At 41.9% G+C, this 24,360-nt stretch overlaps 1 protein-coding gene across 2 annotated transcripts in view; it reads left to right on the top strand.

Annotated features, from left to right (window-relative positions):
• CDH20 (cadherin 20) overlaps window positions 1-24,360 on the top strand; it is a 119,290-nt gene that overhangs the window by 45,397 nt on the left and 49,533 nt on the right. The window contains exon 1 of one of the 2 annotated variants that reach the window (XM_063326082.1): window positions 18,002-18,020. The exons of the other annotated variant lie outside the window; for it this stretch is intronic. The gene's annotated coding sequence lies outside the window, so the exon portion shown is untranslated. Of the gene's footprint in view, window positions 1-18,001; window positions 18,021-24,360 lie in introns of those variants that run through there. 2 annotated transcript variants of the gene reach the window in all.

The raw sequence follows: 24,360 nt of genomic DNA, 5'->3' as shown, positions 1-24,360 counted from the left end.
CTCAAATTGCCTCCAGTGTAAAATAAAAAATGGGGTACCCATTTTGGATGACTAAATTTTGTAATACGCCATGGGAACAGGATAATGTAAAGACGAGAATGGGTCACTTAAAGAGCTCTTGTTCATTTGTTTGCTAAGTGTAATTTAGCTTTCATTATTTATTACAATAGCAAATCATCTACTTAGACCATCCCGTGCCGAAGTCTGAATTCTCTATGACTGAGAATCTCATGACAACATTTAATAGTATTGAAAAATTTGGTCATGTGTGGATTTGCAAAACAGAAACCCTTTTTCAGTTTTCACAGAAGTCAGCAACAGTCTTGTGGAAATATGTGATCTGACTAGTTAACTTCCCACAGGAGCTGATGATTATTGATGTTCTAGGAAAGATAAACTACACAAATGTATCAAATCAAGTGCGTGTTTTGACCCAAATATGAGCAAAAGTTTTGTCACTGATATTACGGTAATGTATAGAACAATAAATGGAAATTCTCAGGTATATTAATCTCATCATAGATGGTGAAGTTAAAAAACAAATTTTCAAAACGTAATGAAAGGACTATCAAGAGAATAATTTGGTGTCTTGAACTAAAATTTTCAAAGTTACACCATTATTTTTTTTTATGATTTCCAAATTTCATTCTTTTTGCTGATTCTATGGAGAGAGCTTTTCAAATATCTGTAAAGAAGAGATGCCTAAATTGCACCTTTGCTTTCCAAATGACACAACTATGTAAGCCATGAAGAGTGTGAGACTTTCTTAGGTAGAGATGCTGACAACATTTCTAGTGCAGCCACCGCTGCATTCACATTAAACTGCCTACGTAAGAAACTTGTTTTCCTTTTTACGTGGAAGCTTTTATACTGGCGCGCTGGCAGAGAGACAGGGATTCATACAGCCTTTTCTAGCTTGTGGGGGTTAAAGCTCTCCAACCCCAATGAAGAGACAAGCCCAGCTATAACCCACACTCTCACTGATTTTCAGTGCTAATCAGCGTGGTAATTAGCTCCCAGGACCCCTTCAAAACCCGCAGCTGCACATCTTGCCTCTACACCTTTGCTTCTCGGTCAGCTCTGATCATTTTCTGGCTCCAGCCTGGGAGGAAGAACAGGAGCTCCTGCCTCGCACCTCCTGCCATGGGTACAGGTGAAGCAGCTGGATTTGAGCAGCTACTCTCTAGCCAAGAAAAGACAGAAAGCCAACCTCTCTCAGGCTGGATTAGCTTATTCCTTCCAGAAAGAGTAGTAGAGAGCCAAAGAGGAGCCGTACCCCTTTCTGAGTCATTCATGCATTCATCTGCCCTTACATCAGCAGAGATAACGTGCCCATCCTCAGTGTAGGCAGATGGCTACATTTCTGTTTAGGTTTTAAACTTGAGGGAATTTTTTATTGGGTCTTAAAATTTGAGGACATACTTAGCAGGGTAAGTTGCTGCTACTGTTCATAGCTAGGGATTGAGCTCAGCAGCGGAGGTGTGACTAGACAGATATTCTTCTCTTCTCTGCTTTATTCTCAGTTTCTGCTAATCTAATGACATTGATCTGCTGGTATTAATAAAAGCAATTGTTTACCTCGCTCATCTGCAGACTTCTAATATCCTTGCAAACATAACCATGCTGTTTGCTTTATTTTCTATGAAAGCATTTTCCCTTTCCATACTCCCACTCACGTACAGGTGAAGGCTATTAACATACCACAGCTAGCTGATCACAATCAGGACCTTGCAACTTGATTTTACCTAATGGATCTTAAAGCACAGGAAAGTGTTATTATTTATTCAAAGTGAGTCAAGTCTCTTGTTTTGAACATAATGGTTCTTTCTAATTCTGCAGTTCTATCTTTGTTTATTTAAAGTTCAAAAGGAGAAAAACAAAACAAAACTAAACTAACCTTTACTTTCCTTTGTATTTAAAGCAATACAACTTGCAAAACAGAAATCCCTGCAAAATCAGTCCTGGCATATTACTTAGTCAGACGTTAGGCCTGCACTTAAGGAAAATATCTGTGATTCACTGGGCTAGACAGACCTTCAGAAGTAATAAGTCCTGGCTGTTAAAAGAGTCAGATGCCCCTCTAGGCGGAAAAAGATTGGCATGTGCCAGCACTGAAACATCAATTTAGGTAAGTAGCACAGAGGTCTGTGGTTTCCACCTCTCTGGCCTCCTGTTATCCAAGCTGTTGACAAGCTTTGGGCGTATTTATCTTCCTTCACAGCCTCCTTAGGAATATGGATGATGCTTTTACCCACATTTTCTGCCGTCGCATAAGGAAAGTAGCAAATGTTAGCCATAAGCAGCTAGCAGGGAAGGTGTGTTATTTTCCAAAGGTATCCGTGACCATATTTTGTTCTTATCTTCAGGCTGTGTATGATCCTCTGAATGCTCAGGAAGGGAAGGGAAGGGAAGGGACACCAATTGCTCACAAAGCGCTTTCCTTGGTTACTCCCAGAAGCTATCATGGGAAGAAGCGGGCAATGCGTTTTAATCCACAGTTCCCTTAAAATCCTTCCTGGCCTTGTTTATGAGAAAAAGGCTTGTGAAGATCCCGAATTATCATTCCAAGAGGTTGATAGTCCTCTGTCAGGGATTCCTCTTACACTAGGAGAAAAGCATCTAATAAGGCATTCAGTAGCCCAAAGGCAGGGGAGGAGGGGGATTTTTTTTCCATTTGTATGTAACTTTACTCTGAAAAATTACCACATAAAAAGAGCATCTTCTTGCTCAGGGGGTCTAACAAAACTCTGAGTTTCTTCTGCTGTTTTTCCCTTTATTTTGCCCTGCGGACTTGTTGCAGATAGGCAGACAGAAGCTGAGGTTTCTATTCTATTATATGCATCATCCTCAAGTGTTTACAGAGAGATAATTAGTCTCAACTTGCCTAATTGTAGTGAGGCCAATAGAACTGCACGAGGTTCAACAGCGGCACAGTTTGGCCAATTAGCCATTCATGCTTGGGAGCTGTATAAAAGACATTGCCGGTCCAGATCTACATACGGTTTGCAAGGTCTGCAGTCAGGAAAAAAAATATGCACTTTACTCTCAAGCTGAATGTATTTTATGTGGAAAATCAACATGAAATAATAAATATAGACGCCCATGATGTGATTTTTGCTATAGAAGAACCTCCTAGGATAACACTACATTTTAACACTCCCGATTATGCTGTGGGACATAAAGGTCTTGGAGGTCTTCACATGTAGATGCCTTTTAATATTTTTTTTCTGAATTTAATCATGGAATTATATCTACCATAGTATACGTAGGCTTAATGTTTAATTCATTAGATCCCCAAGGAAATTTGCAGGTTCTACACAAAGCTGTGAAAATCTGCCTTTTCCGTGCCTGACACCCTATTGTCAGGCCCACCTCAACACCTCTCCGCAGCTAACATTTCTTGATTAGAGGAAAACAATATTAGGCCTCAGCTGTGATGTGGCTGTTGAGCTGTTTAAAGCTCCTCACTTCGGCAATTCAGAGTAATATTAAAATGTGCAATCCCTGGTAATTGAGACCAGAATTAAGGGCAGACTTGCAAAGCAAAGGCAACCTGGGAATGGCAATAATAATTATGAGTGCCTCCACTTCCCTGAAACATCAACTACTGGATGCGCAGTGGTGGCACAGGCAGGATGCAGAAGAGGGAGAGAAAAGAGAGTATTTGGGCAAAAGCAAACTAAATCTATTTCAATCTGAGAGACCTCCCACTTCAGACCAAAGCTGAGGGGCAGAAATAGCACTTGGCATCCCTTGTCCTCGCAGCAGGATGAGTGCCAGAATGGTCCCAGGCACCTGCCCAGGCTGTGCCTGCACCTTCACCTTCACCTCTCTCTGGGCATTCAGCTGAGTCCTGGAGGGGTCATGGAGCACCCCAAGTACCTGGAGGGCTCCATGGAGGAACTTGCACGCATGGGACATGACAAACACAACCCGCCAGGACCTCACCAGGATGCTGAGGGAAAAGAGAGGCTGTTAGAAAGACCCAGAGCGACAGAGAGACAGACAATGAGGAGAAAGAGGAACCGTGGGCAAAATAGACCAGGTGAAGAGGAAATATAAAAACAAAGGAATAGGCCATGGGTGGCTACCCCAGACCTCTTTCTCATTTTGCCAGTGTCTCCTTGCATCTGCAGTCTACTGGAACTCATTTGCAGCTCTGACCCTATACACCATAGCTAAACCTCTTTAAGCCTGAACCACTCTAAGACTTCAGAAAAAAATGAATGAGTAGAGTGTTCCCCATCTCTACTTTGCTTAAAAAAACATCTACAATGACTTCAGTCTTGTGACAGTCATTCCTTCCTCAGCTGGCTTCTTTGAGATCTTTTCTCACCAACTTCTGTTCCCCTTTCTGCTTCTTTTATGTGATATTTTTGGTAGAGAGGCACTGAAAAGGAAAGGCAACAAATACAGTGTGTTCAACCATTGCCAAAAGCTGGAGTCACTTCACAGAGACAGAGTGATCTAGGGTTTACTGTGTAATCCTGAACATGTGAAAACCGAAACAGGTCATTGTGGGGCTCGGATCACAAGATGCACTGCTAGAGCCTGTTTGGGTTTTCTGTCCTGTCAGTCAAAAGAAATCTTTATTATGTTATTCTTAATTTAAAAACAAAAATAACAAACAGAATGCCATGTCTTAATAATCTAGTGTACTGGATTGGAAGCAAATTGGTTTCATTGCTCAGGACCAATTTATGATAGTCTTAAATAAGCTTTCTTTAACAGGTGTGGCTGCTATAAATTGTATGCCTCCGTTTTCTATCTAAAGAATACAAGTAAGCCAACACAAAGCTGGTTGTGACTCACATATAATGAAATGAAAACGGTATCATTATCATTAAACAGCAAATAAAGCTATTGATTCCTTGCATTATGCTGTCAGGTTTAATTCAGTTGCATTTTTTTCTCCTTTCAGTCCTTAATTACGCAGTTCATGCTGAATCCTCATTTTAACGCACAGAACGGAACAGTGCCTTACCTTCTTACCCTAGCATCTAAAACACAGGCCTACTGAGCCCCAATGTAATTACAGCCAAATGTTCACAGCTTCTGACAAAGGCAGGTACTTCAGTCCTGAGACTGTTTGGGGGTGGCGAGACCATGGACCAGCTTCATACACAACGTCGGCACCGTTAGGCTGTGGCAGGCCTCTTTCTGCGCATCCCCAGCTGAATGCACCACCAGCGCATTCCATTGAGCTTGCAAAGGCAAACCAAGCTGCTAATAAATGGCCTATAGAGCTGGAGGAAAGGAGAGGAGGGCAGAAAAATGCTGCAGCAGTCAAAATGTGGAAGAAAAGTCCTGAGCGACTTTGTGATCTGGTCAAAGGGGCAATGGGGACCAGGGCATGAAGGATGGAGACATGGGTGAGGGAGAGGGGCAATTCCGCCGAGTCCTTTGTATCAATGGCAGGTACAGAGGGCATTGAACGGGAGTACACCAACACTGGGAGTCCTTCATTACAAGACGTGCAGTGCCCCACATGTAGTCGGCGTGGGTTGGGCTGCCGGTTGCTTACAACGGCAGGGACATATTGTACCATTTCTGATGAACAGAGCAAACTGAATAACAGGAAGAGAGGGGGAGTTTTTGTTGATGTTTTTTTAAACAATAACCATACAGATCAGCTGAATAGCATATTCACTGGATATTGTTCAAGCAGCACTTTTCCCTGCTTGTGGCTGGTTTGCAATACATGTATTCATGCTGAGGGCTACCTTATTCTGTGAGCTATTCATGAAGTACTTTCTTAATATGCATCAATAACAAATTTGGTCCTGGTTGAGTAGCTGTGTTAGGAACAGTCTAGACTGGTGCTTTTTTTCCACTTCCGACTTTGTGATGAATATGGCCCATGACTTGTAGACCGGTTCTGCTCTCTTGCTTCAGACCTTCCAAAGTGATCTCCTTCATCTCCAGCTATTGCAACACTGACTTCCATGGGACCATTCACTGACTTCGTTCCCGCTCGCTGCAAGCCAGGGAGTCAGAGCATGCAGCAGAGAGCGAGCACTGATTATTTTCGAGGTGACATGTTTGAATGATGTTTCTCTTCTGCCTAAATTCACTGGGATTTCCAACATGATTATGGGAGTATGTGAGTCCCCTTCACAAGAACTGGTGAACCATTATTCTGCTCCTCCAGATGAGCATATCGTAAAAGCAGGAGAATAGAATAAATCCTCTGGCATAAATTCAGAGAACCACACCTGCCAACATCTTAATTAAAGACAGAAGGTATCAGATCGAGTGAATTTGTGAAAATATTGGCTGTGGGCAAAAAGCGTCAGGAAAGAACCTTGTGGTGTTCATTTCCTTACAAAGTCCTAAACTGTGCTTCTCACGCTCTCTGCAACAGATGCTTAGACTCTAGAAAAATCTGCCTTCCCTGCTTCTACCCCACCTCTTTGGTTCTCGCAAGAATGAGACAATTGAAATACTAAGAAAGGTGATGTTGAAGTACTGTTCTCGCTCAGGGTGTTTTTTAAAAGAGTATTTCAACTCTCAGGAAGGCTATGATCATCTGATTGCTACTTGGGTTTATTTTTTTTGTGCCCTACGTCACTTAATGTAAGGACCCTCAAAGCAATGGAACTGTCTCACCTGCAACAGAGCTTAGAGGATTGTCTGATAATATGTAGCCATGAACAAACTGCAGAGAAAAAAACAGGTTGGTTGAGACTCCTTCAGTCTTCTGAGGATGCCACCCCTGATTCTCACAAAACTAAGTTTCAGCCTGAGCTTCATAATGATCTGAGGTTACTTTTCCCTGAAAAGATTAATATTGGTATTTGTTATCAGTTGTCACAACCGCTGTTTTAAGCTTCACCAACAGGCTAAAAGAACATGGCATAAAATGCTTCCAAATTCCATTTCATATGCTGTATAGGTCTGTGTGGGCATTGTGGAGCCTGCTTCCATTCTCTAAATGTATTTCTTATTCTGTCTATCATGCTGAAAATGCAAAACAGAAAAGAAATGCTGATTTGGGATCTGTCTTTTGAATGAAGGGGGTTTAGATCTATGTAGGCTTAACTTTCCTGGAGGATGATAATAATGCAGAAGAGTTTGATGAAATTAATACAAGTGGGTCCATAACCTCAGTGATTTCCTGCAAAAGCACGCAGATATAATTAAGCTTATATTCCTCTCCTACACGGGCAGGATATTTCTTACTCTGTAGATACTTCCTTGAGCATCTGTGAGAAAAAAAGAAAACAACTGTAACAAAAAAACCCCTAATGTTTCAAGCTGCTCTATAGTTTTAAGGTCTCTCCCTTTGCTTATTACACAGTCTCCTTTTCTCCAATTTTCATCTCCTCCCTCCTCTCCCGTTTTGTTTTTCCTTTGCAGTATGCTAGACGCTGAATTAAATAAAAGCACTTATTTGCAAACTTATAGATGCAGGCAATAAAGCCAGCAACACCAAATGGGAATTTCCCTAAGTAGGTTTGTTTGCAGCTTGTTTACTGCTGTTTGCAGCTGTTTCAGATGATCTTTCCCCATCGTCTGCCTAGGAATGGTTGCAGTGAGATGAGGCGGTCCTGGGAGAGGTGAAGCTCCCCCAATTCTGCTACGTCAGAGGAGCCCTCACCCACCACGGCTGTGGAGGGTGCTCAGCTGTTGGTGAGGCAGAGCCTCCAGGCAATAGCACTGGAGACAGCAAAGTAGGTTTGGGTGGTTTGTTGTTTTTTTTTTCCATCTGATTCTCCAACTCAGTGAATCATTAATATGTTTTAGAATGGAAATGAAAATGCCACAAAAGAGCATCTCATTGCAGGATGTCTGTAAAGATATATAAAAGGAACTTTTCATGGGTAATTATTCAAACCACTTCATATAACTGTCACCATTAAAAGGTCACTAACTTTTACCACACAGGGATTGCGGAAGATGCAGTGTTGGCGCCATCTTCTAAAACTAAGGGAAGTATTCTAGTGTCACTCATGGTCACCTGTGATACTGCCTGGTTTTACCTTATCTTCTCTTAACTTAAGTTAACTAAAGTTAGCTTAACTCAACTCAACTCAACTTATCTTTATTATGCAGAGAGGATCAAGGTGACCACTGTGACTGGCAGAGTACAACCTCATAACAAACAGCAGTTCTTTCCCTGAAGAACTTTCACTCCCAAAATGATAGACAGACCATATCTCAGGCACGTCATCTTTTTACTGGTAATAATTGCGATTACAACCTACAATGTTCTTGCTATATTTCATTTCAGATTTTAATTGCATACTATCATTCTCATTCCGAATTAAGATCCCTGTGCATATTTTAAACTGTCTGTAAATACACATTAAAAAGATGACATCCATTACACAACCATGCAAGCAGCATATATGTGGCACATTAAAGAAGCAGATATACTTGTAAAAGAGCTTGCTCTCAACCCAAATGTATGCATACACAAACTTTCTGTGAAAAATAAGTCCTTTGGGTATATTGCACATAATCCTCTTCCTTATACACTATAACATCTCCTCCGTCAAATAGGGTTGAAATTGGCTAAATGGATTCCAGTTTTATTAGATGAGAACTGACAGGCAGAAAGAAACGACTGTACACCCATTTCTTTGGGAAATCCAGTTAAAAATGCTTTCTTCTCAAAGTTGATGATACAAGTAGTATTACTCCCAGTAATGTGATATGCAGCTGTATTTTCAGGCTGCAAAAAATGTCAGGCTACACAGATACTGTCTATCAGAGGCTGCTCTCCTGCTGGCTGAGACCCCCCTGGACCCCCCCTGAACCCTTTGAACATCTGCAGAGCCCAGGGAGGTTGTAGAGAGGCACAGTGGGTACCAGCAAACATTGCATGCCATCCTTATAGTCGGACAGCAGTGCCCCTGTTGCAGTCTAAGTCAAGTGAGCTCTGAGACTCACAAAAGGCAAAAGAAAAGAACATTTATGTCTGTGCTGAAGAGGTGCTGGAGGTTTGGGAGTCCAGAGGAAGGTGCAAAAAAGCTGCATAGAAAACTTGTCTTGCTTGGAGTGAGAATTCAAGGGAGATTTGGAGAAATCCAAGGACAAGATGCAAAAGTGCACCTTAGTGAGATAGTAGGCAGGGCAGAAGTGGCCCTAGAGAGTGGAAGATTAGCACGGAGCTTCCTTCTTTGGTCAAGGAGAGAAATTTTCCATATGGCTAGCTCTTCAGAACAGTGACTCTGTGGTTGCACGGACCAGAGTAGGCTGTGTCTAGTGTTTGCAAGACAGCCTGAGAAACCTGCTATTCTTCAACCTTTCCTTATTCTTGCCCTCTGTTTATCCTGTCCACTTCCCCAATAGCCAACAGTAAAGGAAAAAAAAAGGGCGGGGGGGAAGGGAAAAAAAAGGGAAGAAAAAACAAGCAAGCAAGCAAGCAAGCAAGAAAGAAAGAAAGAAAGATGCACTCTTGAAGATTGCATTTATAATGCGAAGCCTGGAGTAAAGTGTTTGTTTCAACTGAAAATTACTCCCGCAAATATATGTTATATTTGGGAAAATTATGTTTTCTGATTACATTAACTGGAAATTAAAATGCCCTAAGATACATGCTAACTAACTTTTTCACAACCAAGTTATCTGCTAGTGTACCATCCTAAGTATGAGTATGTCACAGCCTGAAACGTGGTCAGTGAATCTGTCTCTGGATGCTTCATTTGGGACCGGCCAGTGCTGAGGGCCCTTAAATAAGTGCACAATTATTAATCCAAATATCCAATTACAAACAGCATTTGGTGTTTGTGCTCAAGTTTCAGTATCATTGGAGATAGGTTTTTTGGTACTGTTTCAACAGACAATGTAGAAATTAGTGCAGTATTCGTTATTAGCGATTATTCCTTACTGGGAACCCTTGTTGAATGGGCCTTTCTCCTGCACCTATAATGGGAGGCTGATCGGTGCTGATTTAATGATGTATAGCGTCTTATCTCCTGATGAGACTGGAGCTCACAAGAAGTGCCAGGGACGTGCCATTTGAGAAGGTGATGTGGGCTGCATATTTCATGTGCTGCTGGAGAGTGCAGGCAGGCTGCGTAGCGATCAAACCCCAGAAGGTGTACATATCTGCAGTTTTCCTGTGTAACAAAAATGCTGTCATCTGTTGACATAAAAGATATAAGATAGCAGCTCTGTGACCCTACATAGTTCTTCAGTCTGGATGGATGAGACAAATCTAAATAATCGAGCACGAGCTCCTCTGATTTTCTTTATGTTAACGCAATGCCACATCCAAAACATAAAATGGTTTTGAACTTACCACACTCATCTCCCGCTTGCAGCGATCGTCGTGTTTTCCAGTCACTATTAATGGAAAGGCCAGCAAGGTGAATGTTGAATTTATATGGGGTGCTATAGGCAAGGCTTCCCTGCTGGCCGGCACCAACTTCCTGCTCTGTCTTTTCTGCCACGTGTGTTTGGGAAACTGACGTTTCCTCTTTGATACGAAGATGTTAGGGTAGCTAAAAATATATACCCGTGTACATCTAGGTACACAAGCATACACATACATATATCCAGGTGCATTTCCATGTAGCAATAGGATCGCATCCAACACCCTTTCTCACCTCACTGCTCACAGCCTGTAGCCCATCATTTCACTTCAACCTGGGGCTTTTTCAGGCTTGTGAGGAAAGAGAATTCCAGCTTTAATACCCCTTTATCAAGCGGAAAGCTCTTAGCTGCCTCAAATTTGAAACTGGAAACAGGCAGTTGTTTAGTCTGTTGTGATTACCACTGCAGAAGATTCCTTTTTACAACTTAATCTTATTTCCTTTTAATAGCGACTGTTGGTAGAATTTAGAAAAAGTGAAACAACAGCAGAACGCTCACCAGCACATTCATAACAACCTAATGCCAATGTTTTTTTTATTGCTATCCCTGTTTAAAATAACTGCAGTTTGTATTGAATTTACCTGAGATTCACAACATAATTTCCAACTTAATATCTGATTTTGAGTATACTTTTTTTTCTTTAAAGCTTTATTTGTTAATGCATTTTTCTATAATTATGCCATGATCACTTCTAAGTGCACAGTTTACATTGAACAGAGCCATTAAATGTTACTGCTGGTAGTTGATTGTTTCACACAGTTGTGGAGACATCTTTGTATTTAGACAGAAAACAGCTTTATAGGGAAAAAAATATATTTAGCTGCAGGAATTTCCAGTCACTATTTTTGTTGACGTCAGTAGTTAATCAGGCTGGACAGCCTACAGGGTAATTGTGAAGCTGGTGTTAAGCAGTTCGGTGCTCAGTAGAGATCTCAGTATCCTTGCTGTGCGTATGGTGATGTGCTTTAGTGGCTGGCTTTGAATTGTGCTCTATCGGATGCAAAGACTTCATGGCGCACTAGAAGCTATCAACAAGGCATATTTTTGAACTTTTGGTTGCTTTCTTCTCTAAGTTTATCGCGAGGTGAGGAAGGGCTTTTATATTCACAAAATCTGATCTTGATCTTACCTCTTTGGTGAAATTCATTTGAGTTCTGCGCCAAATTTAAATGAAAAACTACAGCTCTTTAACGTGTTTATGGCTCAGTGGGGTACACTATAGTTTGAGGAAAACGTTAGTATGTGTAATACTACTAGTGATGAATAATTAACATACAGTTATAACACCTTTCATCTTTATGGATTTTGTATGTTCAAGTATCATATCATTTTTCCCCAGATCACATCTGAAATAAAACAGAGCAGCAGTTAAAGAGGATGTACACTCTCAACCAGCCCAGGGTAGGAACTGAAGGTGACTGCTACACACAAATGAAACAACAGAGAGAATTTAGTTAGGCAGAAAATATTAGCAGGAATCAAGCACCTAGTGATGGAGCTGTGCACAGTGCCTTACGCATGTAATTAACTGAATTGGAATTTGGAAAGGACACAGAAGACTTCACCACTGCCCTTGCTGAGAGGACTACTGCATCTTTTAATAGCCTCACGTAAGCAAGAGCTTATTTTAATGTCCTGTTCAGAAGAAAGAACACGCCATCTGCAGAATTAGCAAGAAGTATTTGTGGCAAGTGGGCATTCCTTAGGGATTTCCCACTCACAACATTTTCCAGCCCTTCCCTAGCTTTTAAAATCCCCGGGAATCATAACGAAGAGTGACATGAGTGTTTAAAAGCTACTGCAGGATGCCTCTATTTGGGCACTGTGGGTTTGCTGAATCAGGAAAAAATTGTTATGCATGTATGAAGAGAAAACCTGAGCAGCTGCAGTGGCCTTTGGAGAGCTCGGTGCTCTGAGCACGAGGTTAGCACCAAGGCTGTCGACATCAACCAGGTGTCATTTCTGCCCCAGTACATCAAACAGCAAAACAGGAGGTCCTCAACAGACAGGAGAAGGGATGAGGTTGTCCAATCCAGGGAAAGCTAAGCCTCTTTGGCCTGGTGTTCAAAAATAATTAATTTAGAGCTGCGGAGGGGAAGGAGATTTTGGATTCATTTGCAGCCGAGGCCAGCCCAAAGTGCTGATAAATTAAGTAGTTGTGTGGAGCAGCTGACTGAGAGAAAGGGTGTGAACATGGGAGCAGGAGAGCTCCCACCCTTAGGCACCACCCCATCTTGCACCAAAGGTTGAGGCTCTCCAGCTGGTTAGGATCTCCTGCTTCAATCCAAATGGAGGCCCCTTTACCTGTGCATTCACTGTTGCACGCAGTTTTTGAAGGGAGAGTCTGGGCAAGAAATTATCTGGGCCATCAGTAACGAGGGGAAGGGGGAAAGGGGTGAGCCAGGCACTGTGTCCTATCCCCCTTGTCTCTTCTGGCACAACTGGTGATGCTGCCTCATTATAGGGGCATCCCACACATCCTCCCAGAACTGCCAGGATGAAAGAAAGCCTCTGGCTGTGGAGCCCTCCAGTAGGACCGTCCATGTCCAAGGATGAGGAATATCAGAGCATGTGTTGCACCACTAGTACAAACCTGTCTGGCTACTGCTGCACCCACTGGGAATGCAGCAAGGCCTTTCAAGGCTTTAACAACAACCACGGTGAGATGATAAAGGACTAGCAGACTTCAGTTGTGCAAGGTAAACGTGGCTGGTTTGGCAAAGTTTTGTTCTCTGCCCAGTCACGTGGCCCGTTGGCAAGGCACCCTGCGCATTTTGAAGTAGCAGTCCAGGCAAATCAGTTCCACAACGAGCTCAGTCAGTCCTCTGTTCCTGAGGCTCTGAAGAGAGGTCTTCAGTGGGCAGGCAGATGGGTGCTAATTCCTCCCGTGAGCGCTGCCTCTTCTTCACTTTATATTGGCGATTGCTTCAGAGGTCACCCCTAACTTCATCCCGATACGCAGTTACTTTCTGATCTTTATCCTTTTGCAACAGTTTGTTTTCTACTTTTGCATTTGTCTATTTATAAAGAGAACGGACAATTTTATCCCATATTTGTACTTCTCCAGCATGGCACTAATTAAAGCCAATGACAGTCTAGCCCATTTTATAGACACAGAGTCACCTTTACAGATGCCTCCTAAGAGAGGTTTCTAAACTATAAATAATGACTGGAATTGGTCTTACTTTCTTTGCAGGGATGTAGGTTTTATTGACTTTGCTGTGTTTTCAACACGGAAAGAGAGAAGCTGAGTTCTGTTTGGGCTCTAAAAATGCCCCTCTCCAATGTGAGCGGTTGTCTGTTGGTGATGAGCGCGTACCTGCCCCAACCAAAAAGAACAGCTAGAAATTAGAATGTATGGGGCTAGAATACCGCAATCTCCGAAGTGCATGCTTTTGGAAAAGTTGAATTCACAGGGTTATGACTATAAAAAAGTCAATTCAGAATGGATTTGCCATTCCAGTTTTGCTGACTGTTCACAATTTTTAGAACCGAAGATCACACTGTAAAACTCGCACTTCGGTAATTTTTTTCTTGAGTACCTAATGGAAAATGAACCTATTATGAATTTTGCATAGCTTCCTCCAGAGACATTTAAAAATGATCTAAAATTATAGCATCTCTTTAGGTAGTTATTTTAGTTATGGGCTGTTTGAGAAACACAATTGCTTATTTAAGATTCACAAGTTACAGAAGTTATTAAGGTCAAAGGGCTGTTCTCAGGATTGGCATTACAAATTGAAAATGTGACTTTGCATTTTACTTTTTTTCAGTCCTTCTGTTTTTTCAACAATGTTTTCACTTCTTTTACTATGTTTTTACTTCTTGTGTGTGATGTTAAAATGAACTCATCTGTATAAAAGACAAAAACAAGATCCTAGTGCTTTCTTGTGGCAGGCTGACATTTTTCCCAAGTTCTGCACCAAATATTCTACACCTTGACATTGGCATGGCCTCACTTCAAGTACAGTGTACAGTTTTGGGCTCCACAATATAAGAAGAATATGAAAATATTAGAAGGCAACAAAGATGGTGAAAGGACTAGAGGGCATGACCTGTGAGGAGTGGCTGAGGATACTAGGTTTGTTCAGCTTAGAGAAGAGGAGACTGAAGGGTGACCTCATTGCAGTCTACAACTTCCTCATGAGGGACAGTGGAGAAGGAGGTGCTGGTCTCCTCTTTGGTGTCTGGTGAGAGGTCACAAGCGTGACCTTACCGATAGATATTGCATCCAGTTCCAGTAACCTAAAGTTACATCCTCTGGTCTTCATTCATGACTGTATCACAATTTCCTTCTTGGTTTTCTTATACGGAGCAGGAACATGAGAGCTTGAGAGGAAATGAGTAGAAAAGTACTGCTGGAATTTTTTTCACCGTTAGTTTCTCACTGACTGTGAGGCTGGAAGAGCCTGACTGAGGGAGAGTGGTAGTTGAGAAGATAGTTTACAGTGACTGATGGCTTTTTAGAGCTTGACTGACAAAAGTATGTTGAAAGGTGTTTGACATATTCTTGTTTGATAGCAGTAATCATGTTGGTCAAGAGAAGATCCTAATATTTCTCATTGGCATTCAGCAGCCCCAAGAATTAAGGGTCCCTTTCAAATCTGATGGTTCACATTTCTGTCTGTCACACTGTCAAAGAATTCATTTCCTTTGCGTGGTTTTGAGTCTGTCTTTGCCTGGAGAAAGCACTTTGAACTCACTTTATCTCATCTGCAAAGGAAGATGACAGCTCTTTGCTATAGAAAATATGTGTCTGATAACTATATTATCCCTTAAAACACTCTTTTCAGCCACGGACTGCCAAATACTCACCGCAAAGGCAGGGCAGAACTCTCCCCGTTGCTCTGTCGAGGGTTAGGACTGTGCTTTGTGATGCTTGCCCATAGACTAAGGCACAAGGTGTACATGTTGGGGGAACATGGAGGGGGAAGGAGTTGTGTATGTGTGGGGGGAAGATCCGAAATTCATCGTACACTTCATTTCTATTTTTCAAAATATGCCAAATCTATCATTTTTACACACTGCAATCCACTCCACTTTTCTGGGCTGGCCAGTCCACTCCAGTATGATCAGAAATACTCCTTTATTCATCTTCGCCTGTGAACAATGGTGACTAGATGGACTGCTCTTAACCTCCCAACTCATTTTTTATTCTTTGTCATATCAGAAGGATTGGCTGAGTCCATGTAGCACAACATCACTTCGCTCCTCAAAGCAGTGTCCTGCCACTGCCGTCTACAACATGACTTCACACAAGCTGTATCCAATCTATTTCTACGCTCCATTGTCACCAGTTAAAATTGGTCTTGTTCCTCCATTTTCAAGCTGAAAAGAGAGAGGAACAGATAAACCCCAGTTTAATTTGTTCTGGCAATTATTGGAAATCTCCCACAGAGAGAGGAGCCCTTGCCTATCGGTGCGGAATGACATACAGCCATACGGGCCCAGACAAAAGGAGACCCTGCTTTTCTGCAAGTCTATTCAGGCATGTATAGACATATTGGATGAGGTACCAGCCCATTCGCATCTTAATGGGGAAAAAAGAGAGACGAGGACCTAAAAAAAAAAAAAAAAAGAATAAAAACTATCAAGTAAGAACTTGAAAACAAACTGTGCACTGGTGACGAGTGGGGGAGGAAACTCTTTTGACTGTCTAGTACACTGCTGCTGTATGTGTTTTAGGAGTATCAGAATAATTCTGTTATTACAGATAAAGGTTACTGTAAGATTGATTTGGAAATGCAAATTGAAGATAAGTGTGTTTTGGAGGTGGGATAGAAGCTTGGAGCTAAGCTTTTCTTTTTTTTTTCCCCTCTTTCTCTCTCTTTCTTCCTCTCCCTCTATTTCTGCAAATCAGGATTCAACATTAATTCAACCCAAATGAAAGTGTTAGGATAAAACACCTCTGAGAAGCATTTTAAAATATAATTTCCTGCACAATGAGTGAGTAAGTTTATTAAAAAAACCAAAGTGCTAGTCAAAAGGTGAAAGAAATATATTACATGATTATGGAGGAAGAAAGAGGTTATTTAAGAAACAGCTGAAATGGCAGTTCTTTTTAAATTGTCATGTGGATGCTTTTAAAATGCAATGACAATGGCAGCTATTCTTTAAGGCTTTTTCCTTATACTCTGCTCCTGAGCCAGGGGAAAAAGTGTTTGTGGAGCAAATCACTTAAATTCCAGGTAGATTTTTTTTCCCTGACTCTGGATTAATTTTCTCAATTTATGCCTTTAACAATACTTAATAATAATTCTTATGGCCACCTAACTTGTCTACGCTGAAAACAGCTGACAGGAATAAATGTCAAAGTGTGGTGACTGACATCCCAGAAATGATTTCTCATTATGGTGATAACATGTTACAGAAGAAAAGTCATAATGTAAACTAAGAAAACAACAGACTTCCCCGCCACCCCCACCCCACCCGCCCCCGTCTTGTTTTTAAAGAAACTGTCGGGACTGATCCAAAGCTCATTGCATTGATTGAAAATGCTTTTGCTCGCTTTGCTGGATTTGGAGCTGATGCATTGTTTATAGGGATTATAACCTCTGTTGTTGTTGTTGTTGTCTGCAACAAAAATTTAATAATTTACAAAGGTAACAAAAATCATATTTCTTTTTGTTAATGGTGATTTCTGTGCAGGATGATTAGGGAATAGTTTTCTGACTGACCAATGCGCTAGTTAGACAAGTTAAAAACTAAATTTTAAAAACAAAAAATATGCCACCAGATAGTTAGAAAATGCATGTGTAGTTCCAGGGAAATTAGTTCTTATTGCAATTAGAGGCCATTGTGTTTGAGCGTTAATAGCCTGGGGCAAACATAATAAACCAGTTCCTAACTGTTGGTAATGACAGATTTCTCAGGGATTATTACTTAATTAACAATAATTTGAAAGGGTGGTTCGGCTGAGATGAAGCATCCATTTATATGGCATATCTAAAAAATACCACATCAAAAGAGCATGTAGCCTGCTAACATTTCTCTGGGTCCTTTGGTTTCATTTGTGTATGTCTGCCTGCCTGCCTGCCTACGTAAGATATTATTTTTGCATCCAAGCTGCTTTTTTTTCTGGGTCCATATAATGGTAACTGGTTCCCCCTTGAATATTTGCACATTGTTTTCTTGTCATACAGTGTCTTCTGGGTCTCTGCAGACGATGATATTAATTAGAAATGCTAACTTGATCAGGGAAGTACCTCCCACGCCCACTCTTTCCACCCCCTCCAACACCAGAATGGGGCAACTGTTTCCCCAACACATGCATTATTCATTCCCAGCCACCTCAACATGAAATGTTTGCTATTGTTCCCACCGTCCACCCATGTAGCTTATGTTCTCCCGGCGTCCTTTCTAGTGAATGGCGTCTGTATACCTCACCTCATGGACTACTGGACCCGTTCACATACTGGTGCATCAGTTGGGAAAGAGGCTTGATCATCAGACTAAGAGCGTTCTGATCAGTTTGGGATGGTGTCTTTTTTTTTTTTTTTTTTTTTCCCCTGAAAGGTGCCGCATACTATAATAAAAAAGAAATGTTTTCTTTAGAGCGGGTTGTGTTAAAAGGAGGACAGAGCTGCTGAAGCGCCTGTTGCACACGCTGCCCAGAAGCACTCAAGCGAAAGGCAGTGTGTAAACTGAGCTGCTGTAGCAAATGACAGGAGAACAGAGAAGTGCAAACATAGTGAAAGGTATGTTGTAACGTTACTATTATTTTTCTCAGTGGCATAAAGTGTATTTTCTATATTGCTTCTTGCTGAATACAGTGGATTGCTTGCGGGAAAGATTTAGAAACCATTGTATTTTTCTGTTGGTAAGAAAAAAAATGAATATGCTGTGTTCTCTAAGATGTGGACAAGCTGCCTCAAACAGTTCTTCAGAAATATTAGGTAGCTGCCTGTTGCCGTCATTGGTATCCATATAAACAGCTCAGGAGTAATTCCCTTGTTTGTTCCTCAAAGTCTGTTCAAGGAGGCTGTAAGTTTAAACCCGTGCATTACTTAAGAGTGACAGTGACATGGACATGTTATTCTTAAGCAAGTTGTAAAACTCTTCTAATTGAAAAGTTGATTTGTAAAATAGACATTAGGCACATACATTTCTATTTGTGCTTTCAGAAAACTGTTCAAAGAGCTAATCCGTGTGTCTTGGCTGTCTAGCTGGAAGCTTATATTTGGAAGTAGATTAGAATGGCACTTGTGCAGAGCCCAGATTTCTACAATGGATCAAGATTGATTACAGCAACACAGAATTTCACTTTTATTTCAGTAGAATTTACAGATTTCTTTAGTTCATACAACATCAAACGTGTCCTTCTAAATAAATATCTGTGCAGTGCTCTATCTCAGGGCATATCTTATTATGTACAACATAATCAGATTGATATGATACTGCATCAGAAACAGCACATGTTGTTTTGAAATGTGCCTTGTGGGAAAATAAAATGGGGGATATATAACAATATATGTGTTTCTTTGAAGAGAAAGAAGAGTTACAGTGAATGAAGCTCATGCTAATTAATAATGTTGGACAGACACTGCAGCTTTTCTTGAAATACTGAATGAATGTTAAACCACAAATCAAAAGTTTTATTGTCCTTGACATATTACTTTCCAATTCACTGTTCACATTTTTCTAGTTTATTCAGTTTTTCTTCATAGCAAAATGACTAGGAACTACTGCTCCAGAGTCCACCCTCTGAAATTAATGGTGTGTGGGGATTATCATTAAAGAAAAAACTCCCACATTTTTTAACAAAAGCTGCAGAGACGGGTGAATGCCTGTTAAAACCCTCTGCAAGCGGAGCAGTCCGGGTCCTGCGCACGGGGAAATACTCATTTTCCTCCTCCCACCTCTGACACAGCACGAGAAGCAGTGATCCTTTTGCTGCGCCGTCAAGGTCATCCCCCTGGCTTCCCAGCCAGCTACATTCCCCACATGGTGGGGTGCCACTATCACGGGGGGGCTGTGAGACTTACTTATGCCAGAGCAGGTAGGGGTCTGCAGCCCTTGGGGCAGCTCCTGGAGAGGAAGGCTTTCCTCTGCCCGAGTTTTAAGTGTGCAAACTCCTCAGGGTGCCCAGCCTCCGCCCAGGGCAGCCACAAGAGGGCCTTTCATCTCCGTTTTGGTTTCAAAATCATAGTATCACAGAATGGTTTAGATTGGAAGGGCCTTTGAAAATCGTCTAGTCCAACCCCCCTGCCATGGGCAGGGACACCTTCCGCTAGACCAGGCTGCTCAAAGCCCCATCCAGCCTGGCCTTGAACACTTCCAGGGAAGGGGCATCCACAGTTTCTCTGTGCAACCTGTTCCAGTGTCTCACCACCCTCAGAGTGTAAAATTTCTTTCTGATATCTAATCTAAATCTACCCTCTTTCAGTTTAAAAACATCACCCCCTGTCCTATCGCTACACTCCCTGATAAAGAGTGCAACCCAGGTACCACCTCTGCCATCTGGGGCAGGTGGGAGATGCAGGCGGGCAAAGCGGGTGTAGTGGCCAAACGGCAGGGCAAGAGGAAGACCTCGTTCCAGCCTTGGCCAGCACAGCTTGAGGCTGCCTCGCTGCAGAACCGGGACAGCCCAGCCTTCTGCGTCTGTGTGACTCCAGCAGCCTGCAATGCTCTCCTTATAGGAGTTTTGCAAGACGCCTGTTTAAATCCTCCTGAAAATGCAGCTGTTTGCTGGGGCTTCCTGTGTCACATTCACCGGTTTATTTCTCCGCCTTTGATATTTAACTAGAAATTAGCAGCAACTGACTTTAATAAAATCTGATCATTTCTTCTGTGCATCTCAAACTTAAAGGTGGCTCATACCGCTCCTGCTTTAGAGCTGCCCAAGTACTTACAGATGAAAGCTGCGTGTGTTTTGGGTTTGCCCTTCCTAGTATTATCAAGTGATGCATATTCATGAGCATGTCATATCTTCTAGGGGAAAATGGACACCATGCTTTCCATATGTGTCATATTATATTGCATTACATTATATCAGTTCATAGTATATTATACTACATTATATTGTACTACTTTATTTTGTGTGAGTGAAATATTGATTAAGAAACCCAGTCCCCTTATATTATGCAAGTGGAGATCATTCTGACATTAAAAAGTAGAAAATTTCATTTAAACTGTATTTTGCTTCTTATCATGTGATTGGCAGGAAAAATATTTCTTGAAGGAAAGATATTCTAGTGGCTGGAGAAAAAGTGATAGATTTTTGACAGGTAATACTATGAATTTATATTGCACTTCCATCCCAAGGAATGTCACAGTAATATAAATAGTATCTGAATAAAATTTTAGTCTCTTCAGACGTATTTTGTGCCTGCAGTTTTTCATTGTTGCTAATGAGATAATTAATAGGCTAATGGGCACAAATAATATAACATAGGCATTTAACTCTGCCATCTGAATGCCAAAGCTACACTTGTACCTACAAAGTATACAGTTAGGTGTTGTAATTCTTTTATGTGTCTTTTATGTGCCTCTGCAGAACTGCAGGTCTGTTCTTCATGGCTCTGTTCACCTGAATATTCTTACTGAGGTCAACTGGGAGGTGCAAATGAGCGAAGCAAGTAAGATTTGCCTTGTGCAAAATCTGTACAAATCTAGAGACTAGGCCAGAAGCTTTTTTGGGAAAATTTGCTCTTATGCACATCGAAACACTTTGCTTCATGTTGAAACATGGCAAATCCAAGATCAAATGCAATAATGTAGAGCGTTACTGTATGACTCCATAGGCCACAAGTGAGAGAATCAATGACAGCTTCAAGTAGATTTAGATAAACAGAAAAGTAAGTTTATTAAACATGAAAAAGAACACTTCTACTCTTACAGTAAGTGTTGATCAATTTTTAAAAGGCAGAAATAGCTAGGGTCTCTTTTATATCTTAACTGACAAAGGCAAAGAAGAGTGTCTTACTGTGCCCCATGATGTGATACAGCAAGCTATGATGGAGTCACCGGGGTTCAAGCTTTGTTTTATTGAAAATATGTTGTACTTATAGGAAGGGTCATTTAATTATTTTTGCTTGGATACATAAACTGTGAACCGATACATAGACAGTGAACACATGGGAAATAAGGAGGTGATTGGCGATAGCCAACATGGCTTCGCCAAAGGCAAGTCATGTCTGACAAGTTTGGTGGCCTTCTACAACGTTGCCACAGCATTGGTAGATAACAGGAGCACAACCGATGCCATCTACCTGGACTTATGCAAAGCATTTGATACTGTACCGCATGACATCCTGGTCTCTAAATTGGAAAAGCATGGATTTTATAGATAGACCACTTGGTGGATAAGGAACTGTCTAGATGGCCGCACTCAAAGGGTTGCAGTCAACAGCTCAATGTCCAAGTGGAAACCAGTGACAAGTGGCGTTCTGCAGGGGTTAGTACTGTGACCAGTGCTGTTTAACACCTTTGTCAGAGACATGGACAGTGGGATTGAGTGCACCCTCAGCAACTTTGCCAACGACACCAAGCTGTGTGGCGCGGTCGACACGCTGGAGGGAAGGGATGCCATCCAGAGGGACCTTGACAGGCTTGAGAGGTGGGCCCATGCCAACCTCATAAAGTTCAACCAGGCCAAGTGCAAGGTCCTGCACATGGGCCACGGCAATCCCCGGCACAAATACAGGTTGGGTGGAGAATGGCTTGAGAGCAGCCCTGAGGAGAAGGACTTGGGGGTGCTGGTGGATGAGAAGCTCAACATGAGCCAGCAATGCACGCTTGCAGCCCAGAAAGCCAACTGCATCCTGGGCTACATCAAAAGAAGTATGGCTAGCAGGTCGAGGGAGGTGATTCTGCCCCTCTACTCTGCTCTGGTGAGACCCCACCTGGAGTACTGTGTCCAGCTCTGGAGTCCTCAGCACAAGAAGGACATGGACCTGTTGGAACGGGTCCAGCGGAGGGCCACAAAGATAATCAAAAGGGCTGAAGCACCTATGCTATGAGGACAGGCTGAGAGAGTTGCGGTTTTTCAGCCTGGAGAAGAGAAGGCTCCGGGGAGACCTTATAGCAGCCTTCTAATACATAAATTGGGCCTACAGGAAAGATGGGGGGGACTCTTTATCAGGGAGTGAAGTGATTGGACAAGGGGGAATGGTTTTAAACTGGAAGAGGGGAGATTTAGATTAGATATCAGAAAGAAATTCTTGATTGTGAGGGTGGTGAAGCACTGGAACAGGTTGCCCAGAGAAATTGTGGAGGCTCCATCCCTGGAAGTGTTCAAGACCAAGCTGGATGGGGCTTTGAGCATCCTGGTCTAGTGGGAGGTGTCCCTGCCCATGGCAGGGGGGTTGCAACTAGATGATCTTTAAGTTCCCTTCTAATCTGAAGCATTCTATGATAAGCTTAAAAATATTCTGTGTGCCTGATAAGGTTTCTCTCTATTACTTTGTAAAACTGACCGGATTATTTCAGTACTTGCATAGTAGAGGCAAATCACAGCACGTGTGGATTCAGCCTAACAGAGTAGGAGGGGAAGAGATGAAAAGACCCGAAGAAATAATAGAGGAAGACTAGATGTAATGAGCACTCAAATCTTTTGTTTTACATTGTAAGATGTGATTTTGTACGCACTTCAGAGTTACAGAAATGTAGGACTTTTCTGAATTCCTTTTGTATTTTGCTTCTGATACAAGATGAGAGGTCACCTAAGCACCTTCCAATAGACTACTCTCTACCCTGTTCTTAAAAGCTAAAAACATTGAGATTTCAGTTTCTATCAGTCATCTGTTCCAATATTTCACCCACCAGACTCAGCAAATACAATTTTTTTAACCTTTTCACGAGTCCTGTTTTTCCAGACCTCTGCTCAAATTTCTTGCTGTCATCCTGGCAGCACTTTGGGAGTCTATCCATACCTCCTTTAAGCTGTGATGCGCTGCCTTTCTGTCTGAGAATGCCAGTAAAAGTGCTTCACATACGTGACATGAGCAACTTGCCCAACATCCTGTTGACACAGCACAGAGTGGCATTTCCTCCTTTGCAACAACCCATGCATCAAAGTTTGGCTCCTATCCAGTTTGTGGTCACCTCTGTTCCTACTGACTCCGAGGCCGTTATTCACCCCTCTGTGCCTGGGCATTTGATTTTGCCATTACAAGGCTGGAACTTTCCACTTGTCCTTATTGAATTTTCTGGTATCGATTTCCTACTATTTCTCCAGTTTATCAAGATAATTTTGAATTCCAACCCCATCTTCCCAAGTGCTTACAACGTCTCCCAGACTGATGTCATCCTCACATTTTGTAACTGTATTGCATCATGCAAACTGTTAGTATAAACATTGAATAGTGCTGGTCATGAAGCAAAATCCTGGAGGACCACTTGATGTTGACTCCCAGTTTGACTCTGAGCTACTGATAGTGGTTTTTTGAGTTGTTTTCCAGTCTGTCTTACTCTCATTTCACCTGGGCCATATTGCCCTATGTTGCCTTTGACAATGACTTGTGGAGTTGTGTGAAACATTTTACAAAGGTCAAGACGTATTGCATTTTCCTCATCCTGCATCTGCTAGGCCAGTTATCTTACCAAAAAGAGGAAAATCAGGCTGTTTTGTTGTCAACTTGTTCTTCACAAATCCACGTTGGCTATTCCTTAGGACCTCACTAGCCCATAGATACTGAAAAACTGGTCGGTTGTTCCAATAACTTTCCATGTATTGAAGTTGGAATGAAGACTATATAATTCCTCAGAGAGGAACTCACTGGTTCCTCTTCCCCACTGCCCCTCCGCCTTTAAATACAGGTATAATGGTTTTCTTCTGCCAGTCCTCTAGGAACTCACCCATCTTCTCATGAAGATAATAACTGAAGTTTTGGCTATTGCCTTAGCTGGTTTCTGAAGTACCTGAGGGTAAATTCGGTGTGGACTGATTAATTTGGCAAGAGATTTCAAAAATGTAGGTTATACGGCTTGAGAGAAGACAGAACATAATACCTAAATATCCCATCAGTTTTCACTGGGCACTAGATCAGTCTTTTGGATGAGATCAAGATAAATTGAAGAAGTAAAAATGGATCCATC

This window comes from Chroicocephalus ridibundus, chromosome 2 (assembly GCF_963924245.1).
Source record: "Chroicocephalus ridibundus chromosome 2, bChrRid1.1, whole genome shotgun sequence".
Lineage (NCBI taxonomy): Eukaryota > Metazoa > Chordata > Aves > Charadriiformes > Laridae > Chroicocephalus > Chroicocephalus ridibundus.
The sequence above is the reverse complement of the archived record's forward strand: the minus strand, read 5'-3'. Positions and strand labels throughout refer to the sequence as shown.